This window comes from Monodon monoceros, unplaced genomic scaffold (genome assembly GCF_005190385.1).
Source record: "Monodon monoceros isolate NGI ecotype Baffin Bay Population unplaced genomic scaffold, NGI_Narwhal_1 Super_Scaffold_18, whole genome shotgun sequence".
NCBI lineage: Eukaryota > Metazoa > Chordata > Mammalia > Artiodactyla > Monodontidae > Monodon > Monodon monoceros.
Window position 1 is genome coordinate 121,646,970 of NW_021703774.1, and position 19,487 is coordinate 121,666,456.

Consider the following 19,487-nt stretch of genomic DNA (forward strand, 5'->3'; position numbering starts at 1 on the left):
ACAAAAGAAACAATAACTGAAACCACTGCAGAGTACAATTTATTGAGATTATTCATCATTGTAGTCAGCCTAGGTGAAGGACTCCATATGCCTTTTCTGACTTTCCTTTTGATACTCTTGCCACAAGATAAACATATGAAACTGTTACTTAACTTTACACTTCAGAGAAAATGGGTTAGGTCCTGACAGATTAGTTACAAGCACACACAGGGTCATACAGATAGTCATTGGTTCTTAGTCTTTCATTTGAATCCCTGGAACTCTGTGTCTCGTCACACTTCTTTCTAACCTAAATGATCTCCCATGCCTGACTGCAAGAGAATGGATATTTACAAAGCTAATCAATACCAGTTTATTGTATCTGCTTCAATCCACTTTACTTACTGACATGGTACAATCCTGGATAGCCTTTTCAGATAGGTAAGGTGCAGATCCTCTCACCTGTAAGTCTGATTATAAATCCCTTCTTCCTCTTTTCATTTATCTCCCTGCCTTCCCTCTCTTTCTCATCATCTCTTTTCTGCTCCCTCTTCTTTTGGTGTGATACGAATTGTACAAAGTACACTGAAGTTAATAATCATACTAATAGGATCAACAAAACAGCTGACATTTATTAATATTTTGCTTTGTGCCTGGCACAATTTTAAGCTCCCTGCCTTTATTAACTCATTTAATAGCACAACTTTATAAGGAGGATATAATTCTTATCCCCATTGTACAGATGAAGAGCCAGGCGTACTTATTTCCCAGCATTATCAGAATCAAAGGGGCAAATGGATACACTAAAAAAACTGCAAAACATGACAGATTTGAGCTGATGTTATTATCATTTTTCTGACTTCATTATCTAACAAAGTGAAATCTGACAACTCTACTTAAACTAGACCCTTAAAACCTACAAACAATAATTGGAATGGAGAGCAGATGCTCACTATTTAACAAGGCTTGTTCTAACAAATAATAAAAGCTCTTTTGTTCCTGTTTATTTTGTTGAAAATGAATTTTTGTTCACTTTAAATTAGGTCAGGCATAATTAGGATTAAGGAGTAACCAGACTTGAAAAATGACTGTACATAAGTGTCACCTATCTGGCCAGTATATCTGTATTAAAAGAATTAACCTGAATGACTAAAATGCACTGACCTTGTGCATTTGATTTCTGTTCTCTACTCAAAATATTGAGGGATGGACTTAGTGAGAAACAGACTCTCCACCAGAGGATAATTTTGTCTTTCTACCAGACCGTATCACAGCTATTAAGGCTAAGTATAGAAATCAGGCTAAGAGGAATATGCTATGATGTGTAAAAATCTGATTTTCTCTTAAAAATCTAAAATATTTCACCAGCCCACACACACTGTTATGGTGTGTGATTCTTTTTTTTTTTTCTTTTTTTCGGTACGCAGGCGTCTCACTGTTCTGGCCTCTCTCGTTGTGGAGCACAGGCTCCGGACGCGCAGGCTCAGCGGCCATGGCTCACAGGCCTAGCCGCTCCGCGGCATGTGGGATCTTCCCTGACCAGGGCACGAACCCGTGTCCCCTGCATCGGCAGGCAGACTCTCAACCACTGCGCCACCAGGGAAGCCCCAGTGTGATTCTTTTGTGTTATGATTCCTACTCATTTTGTGTGAAATTCCTAGGATTTAAGCTATGGTAAGTAATTCGAGATGGAGTCACAGTGGCCAATGTGAACTCCACAATAGTTGTTTTGAAATGTCTGGTACAGGACCGCAAGTGTCTTAGAGTGATAAATAAGAGTGTTACTTTAGATAAGGAATTGGTTTGGTAATGTCAGAGGAAAGACTTTACTGGAACATAGGAGCAACTATAGAGATAAAACCCCCTAGGGTGTAACCTTTACGCCACGCTGGCAGACTTCTTAAAATGAAGCCACTGAGCCAAGACACTTGAAGCCTCCTTGCTGGAGGACCTGACTCCATGCTGCTGCTGGGAGCTGGTCTAGTCAGCGCTGCCAGAGGTCCTGTTGGAGCAGAAGGTGACTTTCCACTCAGGCTTGTCTCAAGATCTGTTGTTGGACTGAAGACCACTGCTCATGCTGAGACGCCTCTTCCTGAACTTCTCCTTGGAGTGGTTTGTTACCCCTTTTTCTAATTTCAGTACTCTGACTAACCTGTGTTGTGTTCTAATTGTGTGCAATATACTGAGTGATTTGTGAGTTGAATATTAGCTACATTTCATGTATTTCCAATCCATGATTTTTACCTGGGCTTACCTCTGGGACCTGACAAAACACACACTCTGTATCTCATCTCACTTTTATCACTAGTATCGTAAGTATCTTCTTTAAACTTAGTGATTTCTTTTCCACTGCATCCAAGTTGAAATGTTTGTATAAGTGGTTCCATCAATTACCAAAAAGTGCCTCGTGGTCAGATCCAGTGGTCTCACGTCTGTCTTCATCCTTTCAACTATTCTTCACCACATTTCATTGAACTTGCTTCACTTTTCTCTTCTTCACTCCTAAAATTTCATTTCTTCAGAATATTGAGTTTCTAGTGCTCAGCTCAGCCTTTTCTCTCTTCTTTCTCCTCCCCTTCCCTTCACTTCTCCCTACTTCCCTCTTCCTTTCGCTCTCTCTCTCTTCTCCCCCACACTTCTGTCTCTGTCTTTCTCTCTATTTTATTCTTTCCCCTGGACTCATATGCTACATTTTCCTAGATGATGCTTGAACTCAAATGCTTTATGTCTTTATAAATGTTCTCATAGTTCTCAAAATAGTGGCAGCCTCCCTCTCCGAGCTATACTATACTTTGATGTCTCTGGTTGTAATTAAAAAGATATTTCAGGACATCAGTAGACCAAATCCAGTGACATGTTTTCATTTTCCTTTAATGCTCCATGAAACAAATGCCAAGAAATACTGCATTCAGTTCTTTGCCAAAGGTGGGATTTATCAATATTCTGAGAAGTCCATGCAGGGCTAGCTGAGTGAAAAGAGTGCATAAAGAAGGATCCTTGCTGGTAGACAAGCTCCTATGAGCAACTCTTTCTTCAAGGGAAAAGGATTTGTTCTGATTCCTTTCATTATCCTTCTTGTGAAGAAATTAGGAAACATCGAAGCATAATTTTGCTTGGCTTTATTCAGTATTCAAAGGGACATATTTTCCTACAAGTTAGTTATTTAGGCGTAAACATACAAAGATAAACATGCATGATTTCTAAGTAAAATGGCTTTAAGTATGAAATTTGAAGAGGTTGTTTAATCTTTTAACGTAAGAGGAGCAGCCTACCTTTTTGGAAAGGGCAATCACATATTGACAATCTCTACTTGAGAGCAATAGAAAATAGTCACCATTTGTTACTTCCGTTTGCTTTCCATGAAAAGGAAAAATTGCTACTTAGTGGTGTGATGGAGAGGATTCTGCTAGAATTGTCCTTTAACACTATGAGGTTTGAGCTCCACATATATTTCCACTCTTCTAGGCAACGACAAAAGAGAAGGCAGGCAGATATCTTAACCAAGTTATGGCCGAAATTAAATTTACTAATTGAACTGCAAAATCTGCTCATTGACCATATTTCCATTTTCCAATTATATAGTCAATATCAATCTAACCCTTCAAACTCTAAAACTCAGAGTCAATTTTCTCTTCTTTCTTCTTTACCCTACATAAGCAATTAGTCCCAAAACCTATTGTCATGCACTATTTATTGAATATTGAGTACGTGTAAGTTACAAAGACGCCCCCCCCATTTCTGTTCCCTTTGCCACGGCCTTAGTTAGCCCTCCTGTGAACCTACTGCTGTTGTCACCCCACTGGCATTCTGGTGTTCACTTTCTCAGCATTCTGATTTTATATTTCATCTGTTTCCTTTCTACATCCTTAGGCTTAGCTCTTCCTGTGGCCTTCTTTGAATATTTTACTGAACTTTTCTAATTTCTAGCCCTTTGCACACTTTGTTTTTCCTTCTCCCCAACTCCTGCTCGTATTTCAAACTTTAACTTATATGCTGCTTATTTCTTTTTTTAATAGATCTTTTTTTTTTTTTTTTTGCGGTACACGGGCCTCTCACTGCTGTGGCCTCTCCCGTTGTGGAGCACAGGCTCCGGACGCGCAGGCTCAGCGGCCATGGCTCACGGGCCCAGCCACTCCGCGGCATGTGGGATCTTCCCAGGCCGGGGCACGAACCCGTGTCCCCTGCATCGGCAGGCGGACTCTCAACCACTGCGCCACCAGGGAAGATCCAATAGATCTTAATTGGAGTATAATTGCTTCACAATACTTTGTTAGTTTCTGTTGTACACCAAAATGAATTAGCCATATGCATACATATGTTCCCATATTCCTTCCCTCTTGAGCATCCCTCCCACCCTCCCTATCCCACCTCTCTAGATCATGGCAAAGCACCGAGCTGATCTCCCTGTGCTATGCTGCTGCTTCCCACTAGCTAACTATTTTACATTTGGTAGTGTACATATGTCGATGCTACTCTCACTTCACCCCAGCTTCCCCCTCCCCTCCGTGTCCTCAAGTCCATTCTCTATGTCTATGTCTTTATTCCTGCCCTGCCACTAGGTTCATCAGTACCATTTTTTTTTTTTTTTTTAGAGTCCATATATATGCGTTAGCATATGGTATTTGTTTTTCTCTTTCTGATTTACATCACTCTGTATGCCAGACTCTAGGTCCATCCACCTCACTACAAATAACTCAATTTCGGGTTTTTTTTATGGCTGAGTAATATTCCGTTGTATATATGTGCCACATATTCTTTATCCTTTCATCTGTTGATGGACATTCAGGTTGCTTCCATGTCCTGGCTATTGTAAATAGTGCTGCAGTAGATATTGTGGTACATGTCTGTTTTTGAATTATGGTTTTCTCAGGGTATATGCCCAGTAGTGGGATTGCTGGGTCGTATGGTAGTTCTATTTTTAGTTTTTTAAGGAACCTCCATACTGTTCTCCATAGTGGCTGTATCATTTACATTCCCACCAACAGTGCAGGAGTGTTCCCTTTTCACCACACCCTTCCCAGCATTTATTGTTTCTAGATATTCTGATAATGGCCATTCTGACTGGTATGAGGTGATACCTCATTGTAGTTTTGATTTGCATTTCTCTAATAATCAGTGATGTAGAGCATCTTTTCATGTGCCTCTTGGCCATCTGTATGTCTTCTTTGGTGAAATATCTACTTAGGTTTTCTGCCCATTTTTTAATTGGATTGTTTGTTTTTTGACATTGAGCTCCATGAGCTGTTTGTATATTTTGGAGATTAATCCTTTTTACGTTTTTCATTTGCAAATATTTTCTCCCATTCTGAGGGTTGTCTTTTCATCTTGTTTATGGTTTCCTTTGGAGTGTAAAAGCTTTGAAGTTTAATTAGGTCCAATTTTCTTATATTTGTTTTTATTTCCATTACTCTAGGAGGTGGGTCAAAAAAGATCTTGCAGTGGTTTATGTCAAAGGGTGTTTTTCCTGTTTTCCTCTAAGAGTTTTACAGTGTCTGGTCTTACATTTAGGTCTTTAATCCATTTGGAGTTTATTTTTGTGTAGGGTGTTAGGTAGTGTTCTAATTTCATTCTTTTACATGTAGCTGTCCAGTTTTCCCAGGACTGAGTGAAGAGGCTGTCTTTTCTCCATTGTATGTTCTTGCCTCCTTTATTGTAAATTAGGTGAGCATATGTGCATGGGTTTATCTCTGGGCTTTCTATCCTATACCATTGATTTATATTTCTGTTTTTGTGCCAGTACCATACTGTCTTGATGACTGTAGTGCTGTGGTATAGTTTGAAGTCAGGGAGGCTGATTCCTCCAGCTCCGTTTTTCTTTCTCAAGATTGCTTTGGCTATGCAGGGTCTTTTGTGTTTCCATACGAATTGTAAAATTTTTTGTTCTAATTCTGTGAGGAATGCCATTGGTAGTTTGATAAGGATTGCATTGAGTCTGTAGATTGCTTTGTGCAGTATAGTCATATTCACAATATTGATCCTTCTGATCCAAGAACATGGTATATTTCTCCATCTATTTATGTCATCTTTAATTTCTTTCATCAGTGTTTTATAGTTTTCTGAGTACAAGTCTTTTGCCCCCTTAGGTAGGTTTATTCCTAGATATTTTATGCTTTTTGTTGTGATGGTAAATGGGATTGTTTCCTTATTTCTCTTTCTGATTTTTTGTTGTTGGTTTATAGGAATGCCAGAGATTTCTGTACATTAATTTTGTATCCTGCAACCTTACCAAATTCATTGATTAGTTCTAGTAGTTTTCTGGTGGCATCTTTAGGATTTTCTATGTGTAGTATCATGTCATCTGCAAACAGTGACAGTTTTACTTCTTCTTTTCCAATTTGGATTCCTTTTATTTATTTTTCTTCTCTGATTGCTGTGGTAAGGACTTCCAAAACTATGTTGAATGAGAGTGGTGAGAGTGGACACTCTTGTCTTCTTCTGGATCTTAGTAGAAATGCTTTCAGTTTTTCACCATTGAGTATGATGTTTGCTGTGGGTTTGTCATATATGGCCTTTATTATGTTGAGGTAGATTCCCTCTATGCCCATTTTCTGGAGAGTTTTTATGTTAAATGGGTGTTGAATTTTGTCAAAAGCTTTTCCTGCATCTATTGAGATGATCATATGGTTTTTATTCCTTAACTTGTTAATATGGTGTATCACATTGATTAGTTTACATATATTGAAGAATCCTTGCATCCCTGGGAATAATTCCACTTGATCATGGTGTATTATCCTTTTAATGTGCTGTTGGATTCTGTTTGCTAGTATGTTGTTCAGGATTTTTGCATCTATATTCATCAGTGATATTGGTCTATAATTTTCTTTTTTTGTGCTATCTTTTCTGGTTTTGGTATCAGGGTGATGGTGGCTTCATAGAATGAATTTGGTAGTGTTCCTCCCTCTGCAATTTTTTGGAAGTGTTTGAGAAGGATCCACATCAGTTCATCTCTAAGTGTTTGATAGAATTTGCCTGTGAAGCCATCTGGTCCTGTACTTTTGTTTGTTGGAACATTTTTAATTACAGTTTCAATTTCATTACCTGTGGTAGGTCTATTTGTATTTTTTAATTCTTCCTGGTTCAATCATGGAAAATTGTTTCTTTCCAAGAATTTTTCCATTTCTTTGCAGTTGTCCATTTTATTGGCATATAGTTATTTGTAGTAGTCTCTAATAATCCTTTGTATTTCTGTGGTGTCCGTTGTGATTTCTCCTGTTTCATTTCTAATTTTATTGATTTGTGTCCTCTCCCTTTTTCCTTGATGAGTTTGGCTAAGGGTTTATCAATTTTGTTTATCTTCTCAAAGAACCAGCTTTTAATTTTATTGATCTTTGCTATTGTTTTCTTCATTTCTATTTCATTTATTTTTGCTCTGATCTATATGATTTCTTTCCTTCTACTGACTTCGGGTATTCTTTGTTCTTCTTTCTCTAGTTGCTTTAGGTGTAGGGTTAGATTGTTTATTTGAGATTTTTTCTTGTTTCCTGAGGTGAGATTGAATTGCTTTAAACTTCCCTCTTAGAATGGCTTTTACTGCATCTGTGTCCCATAGGTTTTGGGTCATCGTGTTTTTGTTGTCATTTGTTTCTGTGTATATTTTTAATTTCTCCTTTGATTTCTTCAGTGATCTTTGGTTATTTAGTAGCACACTGTTTATCCTCCATGTGTTTGTCTTTTTTACATTTTTTTCTTGTAATTGATTTCCAATCTCATAGCTTTGTGGTCAGAAAAGATGCTTGAGATGATTTCAATTTTCTTAAGTTTTCTGAGGCTTGATTTGTGACCCCAGATATGATCTATCCTGGAGAATGTTCCATGTGCACTTGAGAAGAAAATGTATTCTTCCAATTTCGGGTGGAATGTTCTATAAATATCAATTAAATCTATCTGGTCTATTGTGTCATTTAAGGCTTGTGTTTCCTTATTTATTTTCTGTTTGGATGATCTGTCCGTTGGTGTAAGCGCGGTGTTAAAGTCCCCTGCTATTATTGTATTACTTTCGATTTCCCTTTTCATGGTTGTTAGCATTTGCCATATGTATTGAGGCACTCCTATGTTGGATGCATATATATCTATAATTGTTATATCTTCTTCTTGGATTGATCCTTTGATCATTATGTAGTGTCCCTCCTTATCTCTTGTAACAGTCTTTATTTTAAAGTCTATTTTATCTGATACAAATATTCCTACTCCAGCTTTCTTTTGATTTACATTTGCTTGTAATCTCTTTTTCCATCCCTTCACTTTCAGTCTGTATGTGTCCCTAGGCCTGAGGTGGGTCTCTTGTAGACAGCATATATATGGGTCTTGTTTTTGTATGCCTTCAGCCAGTCTGTGTCTTTTGTTGGGGCATTTAATCCATTGACATTCAAGGTTATTAACAATATGTATGTTCCTATTACCATTTTCTTAACTGTTTTGGGTTTGTTTTTGTGGGTCTTTTTCTTTTCTTGTGTTTCCCACCTAGACAAGTTTCTTTAGCATTTGTTGTAAAGCTGGTTTGGTGGTGCTGAATTCTCTTCGGTTTTGCTTGTCTGAAAAGCTTTTGATTTTTCTATCGAATCTGAATGATATCCTTGCTGGGTAGGGTAATGTTATAGTTATAGGTTTTTCTCTCTCATCACTTTAAGTATATCCTGCCACTCCCTTCTGTCCTGCAGAGTTTCTGCTGAAAAATAAGCTGATAATCTTATGGGGATTCCTTTGTATATTATTTTTTGTTTTTCCCTTGCTGTTTTTAATATTTTTTCTTTGAATTTCATATTTGTTAGTTTGATTAATATGTGTCTTGGTGTGTTTCTCCTAGGGTTTATCCTGTATGGGACTCTCTGTGCTTCCTGGACTTGGGTGACTTGCCGTCTCATTTCTTTTTTTTTTTTAATGAGTGGGATTGTGTTCCTGTCTTACTGGTTGTTTTGCCTGAGGCTTCCAACACTAGAGTTTGTAGGCTGTTGGGTAGAGCTGGGTCTTTGTGCCAAGATGAGCACTTCCAGGAGACCTCACTCCAATTAATATTCCCTGGCTTCTGAGGTTGTCTGTTAGTCCAGTGGTTTGGACTAGGACCTCCCACCACAGGAGCTCCAGCACAACCCCCAGCTCATGAACCAAGATCCTGCAAGCTATGCAGGGTGGAAAAAAAACAAAAAAAGAAAAAGAAAAGAAAACAGTAACAAAGTAAAAAATAAAATTAGACTAGGAAACTAACAAATATGTTAGAAAGAATATAAAAATAAAAATATAGATGAAACAACAACTGGAAGGTTAAACAAAACCACAATAGTAAAAAAGAGGAGAAAAAAAGAAAAAATGGTGGAAAAGGCCTTGGCTGTGGAAGGCAGGCCCTTAGCAGGGGTGAGGTTTGGGTGGTGGGAGGGGCCTATGCTTAGGACCCACAGGGCTGGAAAAGGTCCTGGGAGGTGTGGGGGGTTGGACTTAGGCTCAACAGAACAGAAGGTGCCCAGACGTGCCTTCTGCCTCTGGTCTCAGAGGGCAGGGCACCCCACCTGGGAGCTCAGTAGGTTTCCCAGGCTCGAGTGGGTGGTGCCAATGCCCTCCATTCCTCTCCTGCTCTTCAGGTCCTGGAGGCCCCCTCCTGCTTGCCTCTCCTGTTCTCCCCTGGCCACCTTCCTATTCTTCCAGAACCAGCGCATCCCAGAGGGGGCCTCTGAGAGCATAGGACCCAGCCGAAGAGCCAGGCAGAATTCCCCAGCCAACTGGGCAGGGGAAACGCTGGGCGCGCTCCCCCCAATCCAAGCCCCCGAGGGTCCCTCCATGTGTGGGAACACCTCAGGGCCACCAGCTGTGTCCAGCCTCCACTTTTCTCCCCCCTGAGTCCCCCCACGTCCTACCAGTTCGCTTCGAGGTTCCTCCCATATCATTGGGTGTTGAGGTCCCTCACCAGCGGCTGGCAGGCGTCCTAGTTGTGGGGAGACGTGTTTTCATTCAGCAAACACATATTGTGTACTATTGTTTAAGACACTGTGATAGGTGCTAGATGCTAAATGTTACAGTCTTGTCATTTCCTACTGAGTTTACTTCAAGCTTCATCTAAAAAGTAAGGTTTTCCACAATGTGATTCCTACTTGTCTTTCTAAGTATCATTTCCTCTCTCTTCCATAAGCACTTGTTCATTGACATGGTCATACCACTCACCACGAATACTCATCAGCCTGCTCCCTACCCATATGTTCCATGGATACTGATAACTCTGTGACTTTGATCTTTCTCCTTGTTCAATATTAAATACACACCAAGAAATTATTTTTTAATATTCATTCACTTAATAAATACTTATTATTTGTTAACTGGATATATGCTAGTTACTGTGTTAGTGCTGTGGGTATGAGGGTTGACATCATAGGATGTCCTCTTGAAACTTGTTCTCATCATTTTGAACTTTTATCCCTATGTCGTGGTTCTAGGCTCACCTCCATGAAACCTTTCCTGATAACCCCATCACATTTAACTCTCCTGCTCTTCAGCCTCTCCCATATTTACAAATCTACTTACTACTTATTCATTCTGCTTTGTATTTGTGGTCAGTTGTTTATGTAAGTCTGTGTCTGCTAGACCTCTCAAAAGACAGAGAATATGTTCTATTCACTTGCTGATAGCACCAGGCTCATGTAGACTTGACATAAAGGCTTAATAAACATGTAAATCCCAATTATCCAAAATAACAATTGCTTGTCAATGAGAAAAGTTGCCTGAGAGTTTCCTTTGGAATGTAATAAAGGAAAAAGTTTACTACATCCTGGCTATTCTGTTACAGTGTAAACTCTATTCCATTTTGCTCACGTTTGTGTTCTTAGCACACAGTGCAGTGCCTGAACGTCCTAGGCACTCAATAAATAGCTCCTCAGTGAATAAATAGACTGATTACTTACTCTTCTGTTAACTAGCTACGTGCCTAAAACCTCAACTCTTTGAGCTTCAGTTTCCTCATCTATAAAATGGTATAACAAGTCTTAACTCACAAGTTCTCTGTGAGGCTTAAATAACTAAGTTAGTCCTCACTTGTTGAATGTTGAGTTATTACCATTATTTGCTAATTTTAAAGTCATGTCTTGGAAATCTTAACCACAATTAAGGTTAGCATGACTTGTATACTTGTTAATGAGATAATTTAAGTGAGTACACTATTAGACTTCTACATTTTTCCTCATTTTCTCTGTTCAAAAATGTATACAGGTAATCAAAGGTAGATGATGTTTCATGTTCCCTGCTTTACTTCCTGGAATTCTACTATATGGTTCATTTTGACAAGGAAGCTTCAATGTATTTCATAAATATGAAATCTTAGGATTGGTTTGGACTATTGTAATCATCTCATTCTTTCTCCGCTTAATGAATGCAAAATTTAATTTTCAATAATCATTACTTCTTATCAAGAAGCCTCAACTTTAATACCCCTGATACTAGGGAGTTTACAGGTATGATGTCTTGCCTTCTATTGTAGTGAAATTCTGCCCTGTCTCAGTTTTCCTATAGCTTTCGAAAGTTGTTCTTGTTCCCTTTCTAGAACTGCACTGGAAAATCCTACTTCTCCTCTAGGCCATTTGAACTCTCACTATCTTAAGGCAGTTATTAATTCATCCTTGGATAGTTTTTATCCAGCTAAGTATTTCCAGATTCTTCAACCAGCCTCATACCACATGGTTCCTGAGTCCTCTGGCATTCTGAATGTCTTCCTGCTAAATCAGATTAAATTATATTTTCCATATAGTGTTATCTACATAACTTGGGGAGCCCAGTACAACATGAAAATGTGAAACCTCTGGTTAAAACATTTTCATAATTTAAGAGAGCAACAGCAGAGCCTTAAACCAACTGCAGAGCCCTTCTAGGTGCAGGACTCTGTGTAACAGCATAGGTTGCATGTTGATGAAACTCTGACTCTTTGGAGAAATTTCATTTCCACAGTCTTCTATGACACCTCAAAAAGGGTTATGAGCCCTATTGCATGGTCACTTCTCACACTGATATTTTCCTTTGTATATGGTGACATAAATTCTAGTCCTGATTCACATCTGTTGTCACACTGTAATTATTAATAGTATCCTTTTACAATCTCAAAGTGTACTCATTTGGATGTTAAACTGTATACACATCTATCTCTGAAGCAGGAATCAAGTCAATTTTGTCCATTCCTGTATTTCCTGGCCCTTCATTGTGCCTGTAAAATAATTGACCGCTTAATAAATATTAAGTGATACTGATCACAATGTGAGATCTTGGGAAGAAAAGTTTGACACATTACCAACTAACACAAAATCTCAATTTTCTTTAACTCTTGTGCTATAATGTTCCATATCAATATGTATATCTGCGCATAAATACTTGTTTCCCTTCCTATACTTTTAGTTCATTTCATGTATTCCCACTCATGAGGATTTCCTGGACTCTACCATGTAGAATGATCAGTTCAGATCTTTTTTGTGCTTTTCTATAACTTTGTTGTTCTTATCTATTTAATGACACTTACTACAATTGAATTATAAATGGCTTTTTTTAATGAACCTAATTCCACAACTAGCCTATAAGACCCTAATGAACAGGAATGTTATTCATGAGGGTGATCTGTGTTATGTGGGTTCTTAAAATATGTTTGTGGAATATGTAGTCAGAAGCAAAAGAAGTAGATGACAGTTGCAGTTTGAATTTCTAAGGAGAAATTCTGTTCTCATAGTTCTTGTGTAATACACATGTAAGTATCATTCAGGGGTTTTGCAAAACTTTTCTGCATGTTGGAGGAAATTGCATTCCAGCAGTGTAGGACTCAATTTTGAATAGAACCTTCTTATCAGATTAAGAGTATTCTTAGAATTATCAGTCATGTTACAGAGGTTGAGAAAAGAACACACAGACTAGAACTTATGGGCCAAAGTTCAAAGGAAATTTGCTCTCAAGTTTTAGGGAAATATAGCACCATGTCTAATACATGGTAGGCACTTAACAAATCATATTTTCCCATTTGATTTAATTTGAAGCTGTCATTTGTTGTAAACAGTAAGTAAATCTAATATGTGCTGAGCACTAGTTTTGTGAATAGGGGACTGCAGTGGATGTTGAGTAAATATATTTCTATAACTGGCTCTACCACTGATTGGCTATATTACCCTGGACAACTCATTTAGCTTCTCTGGGCTTGAGTTTTCTTATCTATAAAATTATATAACTAGATTTTTAAAAAACTACATGTTACCTTCAAGCTCTAAGATTCTTCGATTCTGTGGGTTTAGTGCTGTTGTTGTACTACAGGGTACACACCTGAGGTCTATATGATTTGATTATATAGGGCTTTGAAAGTCAGAAACAAAGAGTTAATCATATTGCAGAAGGCAAAATAGACTCATGAAAATATGGGACATTATAAATGTCATAGGTAGCATTAGAAATCAGTAAAAAATTGAGATATTAATTAAATTGTACTGGGACAATTGGCTTATATACAGAAAAAGTAATATTGATATCCTACCCCACACCATATACAAAAGTAAATTCCAGATTGATTAAAGACAAAAATATGATAAGCAAAATTTTTAAACTTTTAAAAGAGAATGCAGGAGACTATATTTATGTCCTGATTGGAAAGGCTTTCTTAAATAAAGTGGGGAAACCAAGTAACAAACCACAAATGAAGGCATCAATAAGTTGACCCCATAAACACAGCTAAAAGAGAAACCATACACTGGGAGAAGATATTTGCAATGCGTGTAAGAAAACAAGATTAGCATTCATTACATATAAAAAGAAATCTACAAATCAGTATGTAAAAGACAACCCATTAGATAAGAGGGTAAAGATATGAACAGAAGGCATAAAGATATACATAAAGAAAAGATGTTCAACTTCACATTTTCACACCCATCAGATTTATAAAATTAAAAGTCTGCTTACGTCAAGTGTGTGGAAATGTAAATTGAGGATGTTATTGTACTCAGAGGTGGGAATTCAGGCGGCCTTACGAGTGATTTGAGAGGAAGCTACTTAGGGCTCTGTCATTTCAGACAAAGGTTGCTGAAATACGGCTAGGAATTTAACAGATCTCCATTTTAACCATAGATTATCTAAGGCATCAAGTCATGGAGGTAGTGAGTGGTTCCTGAAGTTTATCACTTACGTATGTGTGTATGTATGTACGTATTTATTTGGTGGGGTGGGGTTTAAAAGGAAAACTGTCGTGGTGAAGTTGGTAGCTATTCAAGGCTGTAAAAGCAAGAAGGGGAACTCTGTGTTTCGCTGCTTCTGGGTAGAGGAGTGCCAGTAACAGCCCACTAGTCCTTTGCTTAGACATTCCCTGACTAGAGAAAAAGTGGAGCTAGATATACAAAACATCAAAGTTACAACCCAAAATATACTTTACGTGGCAACATAAAAAGAAGGCTCAACTGACATAAAGGGGCACCTCACCTACATTTTTCCACAAGGAAAAGAAAGTGCAGACTGAGTAACAAGCAGAAAAAATCTGGTAACAAGGAGGGAACACTAAATACACTAGAGAAATACATAAAACTACAAAATGTCTGTTTTATTTAAAATCTTGCAAAAATCAGGGGAAAGCACAAATGCAGTCCCCCACTACCTCAAATTATGCAGTCAAGTTTCCCACATTTGGGGAAATCAAAGAGGTCAGCACATCCGGAGTGCAATGGATAAGCCACACCCTGGGAAAATCACCTTCGTGATCATGGTATCTCCCCCGCCAGGTAAGTATGAAGTTGATCACTTTAAGAGGAAAAAAAAAAAATGTATGGTAGCAAAAGAGGTAGAATGCAAATGGCTAAAAAAGAAAAACCTCAGATAACCTTATGCACGTTTTCCACTGTTTTACCATGAAACTCTTTATTTCAGGCTTGCCCTGAATTTGCCTTCTCGGACCTTATACCACTGGCAATTTTGTTTTATTCCCTTGGCATAATATTTCCAGTAATAGCTCCTCCCCAGTGGCTCTGGCTGTATTACTTGGTACTTCCTTCCCCTGGCTGACTGCTATAATTCATAGCATATATATACTCATTCATAGCATAGATACATGTATCTCTGCTTAGAATTCTCTCTTTCCTGTGACTTAGCCATGCCTCCTGTTTTCATCACCCATATAATGCCAGTTTTAGTCAATTTCTGACCTCTTCTGCCACAGCTTCAGAACTGGGCTACCAGTTCCTGAGCTTAGGACCTTAAATACATAGTTCATTCTGGGAAAACATAAGAATCCCAGGCTGTTTGTAATAGCTTAGATCCATAAAAGGACATCTTCTTGAAAGGTATGTTGGGTTTATATGATAAGTGACTTGCTAGTAGACTAACGGTTTTGCAAACACTTGTTCCACCACATGAAATAACAACTTTGATTGAATCATTTGTTTTTGTCAACTGATTGTTTCTAGTGTTTCAAATTTAGCAATTACTTCTGGTTGTTTTTTTTTTTTTTCATTTCCCTAATTCACTAAGAAAACAAGATTTATTCCCCTTCTTCATAATTTATCTTACTGTTTGTGACCCCTGCACTTTCTCTGGTAAATCAGATAGCTAAATTACTTGTTTTTGTCTCTACCACCGAGACACTTTCTATGCCACTGCTGACACCAAGATTTTTTTAGTCTGATGAGTTGTTGATGTGTGAACATGTTTTGCTTTCATGACATGAACATGTATTCCTGGGTATGCAAATGGAATTAGGCTTGCTAAGCTGAATCAGGGCTGGTTCTCAAACAGTGGGAAAAATAACCATAATTTGCATGAGGAAATAGTCAGAGATTTTGTGTCCTAGAGACCTAGATTTTGAATCGTTGAGTCAGTCATTTGTGGGAAATTAGAAAAGTTAATTAAGCTTTCTGAATTTTAGTCTTATCACATATAGTGACTAAATTGCCACATTTTCTTAATTTTAAGATATCAAACATAAGACATGTCAGCAATTTAATAGCAGCATTTCACAAAAATTATAGCCTATATCAAATGCAATGCATGCATCAGTATAAAAAGGTATAAACAAGTAGATGTTTTAATATCATGAAAATTTAATAAAGCCTATCTTGCAAGGTTTTGTAATAAAAAATAAGTTTTATTTATAGTAGGCACATCTGTGGGTATGCATGGCACAAAGTAGGCATTCAAAAAACAGTAGCTATTATTCTCACTTAACTGAAATAACATATGATATCTTGCTATTTTTAAAAAATTTAATACAAAATTAATCTGAACCCACAAAGTCTATGTCATGTCTACCGTCCTCACAATATTTCTGCACACCCCTCTGGGTTCATGTCCTCCCTGGTAGCTCTTGTTCCAAGTTCTTGCTTCTCTTGAGCTCTGACTCATCTCATTTTCTGTGTCTGTTCTCTTGTCTCGCCTCTGATTTTCCTTTGATTTTTCCTCTCATTCACTCAGGCTTTTGTGTGTAAGGCAGGCTTCTTTGAATGTTTAGAGTAACTGGATTTGATCACCATAAAATATTAAAGTGACTTAAAAGCTAGTTATTTTTGTTCATAAAAATCTCCTTGTCTGCCTGGTCACCAGAAATTTCTTCCTAGTAATGTTTTCCTCAGACTCTGGAATTCTGCCATATTGCTTTCTTTCACCAGCACATTCTTCATTCCCTACTTTCTCTATTATAAAAACTTGGTCATTTCTCATGCAGAGTATTTTTTTTCTCTGTGAATATTTAATTGTATCCTTTTAACCTATGTATTTGGAGTCCTACCTCCTGCACCCAAAAGACTAACCAATATACACTCTGACATATAGAGAATTCTCTTCTTAATAAGTCTGATGCTAGTTATCAATATACTTTCCCAAACAGCTACAGTTCATGCAGGATGTATTTAATGTTGTCTAAAATGTTAAACCCAACTTTCCATCTACACTCTACCTGCACCCATGCAACTGAACATGGCTGGAGAAAAACATAAACTATGCTGACTAGTCTTACTTTAGATTTATGACCATGAACTTCAGATGTGTCCTTAATGCTGCCTGGAAATCATACTATGTTTCCTTACTCTATCCTTTGCTGCATTCTCATAAACAGCCACTTCACAATTCCTCTTTATTTAACACCACAACACTGACCTTTCTTCTTCATTCTCTCTCTTTTATTTCAGCTTGGACCTTGCCCCTTGATAATCTCATCCCATCTCATGGCTTTTAATGTTACCTATACTGATACTATACACACACACACACACACACACACACACACTCACACACAGACAACGAGGATCATCTCCTCCCTTACCACACTTTCCTTTGAGCTTCCTCATTTGTATCCAGCTGCCTATATGATGTCTCCACTTGGATGCCAAAAGAGTATCTCAAACTTATGTCCAAAACTGCTGCTTCCTCATCCCTCCTCCACAGTTCGTCCCACTGATTACATTCCAAATCTTAGCTGATGGCAACTCCATTCATTCAGTCACCCAGGCCTAAAATCTTAAAATCACTCTTGCTGTCTCTGTCTCTAACACATGCCACCCCAAATAGCAAATGCTGTTGGTTTTATCTTCAATATATCACGAATTCAACCACTTCTTAGGGCCTTCTTTTCTATCTCACAAAACCATTTAGCTACTGGATTATTACAATATCCTCCTAATCGGTCTCTTTTCTAGCTCCTATGCCTTCCTGCAGACTCTTCTCGATAGACTATCCAGAGACATCCTGTTAAAATACAAGTCAAATCCTATCACGCCTCCGCTCAAAATGTTCCCATGGTTCCTCAGTTTTGCAGAGTAAGAGCTAGTCCTTATAAAGATCACAAGGCTGTGGTAGTCTCCACGCCCTCACTGCCTCTCTGTCCTCCTCTCCTATGAATGGTTCGTCTCTTACTCTATTCCAGCCACATCAATAGCCTTCTGCTTCTGAAGCCTAGGCCCCCTCCTCCCTGAGGACCCACGCAGTGGCTTCTCCCTCTGCCAGAATGCTGTTCCCTCAATAGCCACACAGCTTGCACCCTCATCTCCTCCAAGGCCTTCCTCCAACATCACCTTCCACTCAGACCTGCCTTCACTACTGCATTCAAACTACAACTGCTTTCTGCAACCCAGCATTCCTGAAAACTTTTACTCATCCATTTTTCATATAAAATGTATTACTTTCCTATTTAACATTTAAGTTACTTATTTAATTTGTTGTTCAGTGTCTCATTTTCAATATCAGGATAGAAGCTTTGCATCTTTTTTATGACAGATCTTCAGTAGTTGGTGTAGCGATTGGCAAACTATAGACACTCAGTAGATATTTATTGAATGAATAAATAAATGAAAAGATAATATACAATAATTCACTAATTCATTCAATTATTACACTCAGAATGATGCTGAGGCTACAACATGAATAAATTCTAACAACTGAGGACTTTATAGTCTATTGGGAGAGTTAAGTATATAAATAAAGGTAGCATAAAACAATAAAAGACACTGTTACAGAGTTATAAAAAAGGACTCTGGGAAATATAGAAGGCTAACATGGAAAATACGGGTGACTTTACACAATGTTTTGATGGCTCATAGGATACAGCTGGGCAATGAAGAAGAAGAGTGTAATCTAAATAAAGGGGGTGACATGTATAGTACAGGGTAATGAGAGTCTTTTTGTTTTCATTTCTCTCCAATACTGTATGACTGAGCAAGCCAATTCAAAAGAAGTGTGCTCCATAGGTTAGAGATTTCTGTCTGCTGTATTCACTGTATTCACTGTGTACCCCGAGTACCTGGAACAATATTGGGCACATGGTGGATTCACAGTGTTTCTTTGTAGAGTGAATTAATGGACTTCTTATACAAAAAAGAGGGTTTTGCCAAATGAATTTAAAGTCTTTTTCAGTTCCATTATCCTAAATTACAATGAGTATGCTTTGAATTGTTAGGAAGAACCTCAGTGATTAGGCCAACCTCAGAACAAAGTGGCTATTCGAGGAAGTGGTTATCTCCCCATCCAACAAGTCTTTCACTGTTTAAAGATCTACATGACCCCTTTCCAAGACACTGTACAAAGTATTTCTGAATTTGATCAGGAGTTATGCTAATGCCTGTCTTGAGTCTGGTGCTGCAAAGATGACTTAAAAAAAAAAAAAATCCGTGTGGTCCTCTCAGAAGCCATACAGTGCATAAAAGAAATCTAACCTTTTGCCAGCTCTGCACTGCCTTTGGATAAATCCTTGTTTTAAGTGTTGTTATTGTCAAATGCATTTACCTGAATCCAGTCTATTTTTTATGGTCACATAAATAATTAAATTACAACTCAGAAGAGAAACTCAGAAAAAGTATTTAAAAACCACAGGCATGGTTCTCTGTGCACCAAATATTCTCAAGAGCTAAGGAATATCAAAAAAGAAAAAAAAAGTTAAAAAAAAGGACAACTTTCATTTTGTGGAAATTAGATATGCTATTGTTAGGCAGTGTGTACATAACTTCATTAGCAGATAGTACTTATTACAGGACCTCAGAGACACACTATATATATATATATATATATATATATATATATATATTTTTTTTTTTTTTTTTTTG

General features: G+C 37.8%; 1 non-coding gene across 1 annotated transcript; it reads right to left on the reverse strand.

The window, feature by feature from the left end:
- Positions 1-14,528: 14,528 nt before the first annotated feature.
- LOC114900124 lies at positions 14,529-14,692 on the reverse strand. Its single transcript, XR_003794744.1, has one exon. It is a non-coding gene; the product is annotated as a U1 spliceosomal RNA (small nuclear RNA).
- Between the last annotated feature and the right edge of the window lie 4,795 nt (positions 14,693-19,487).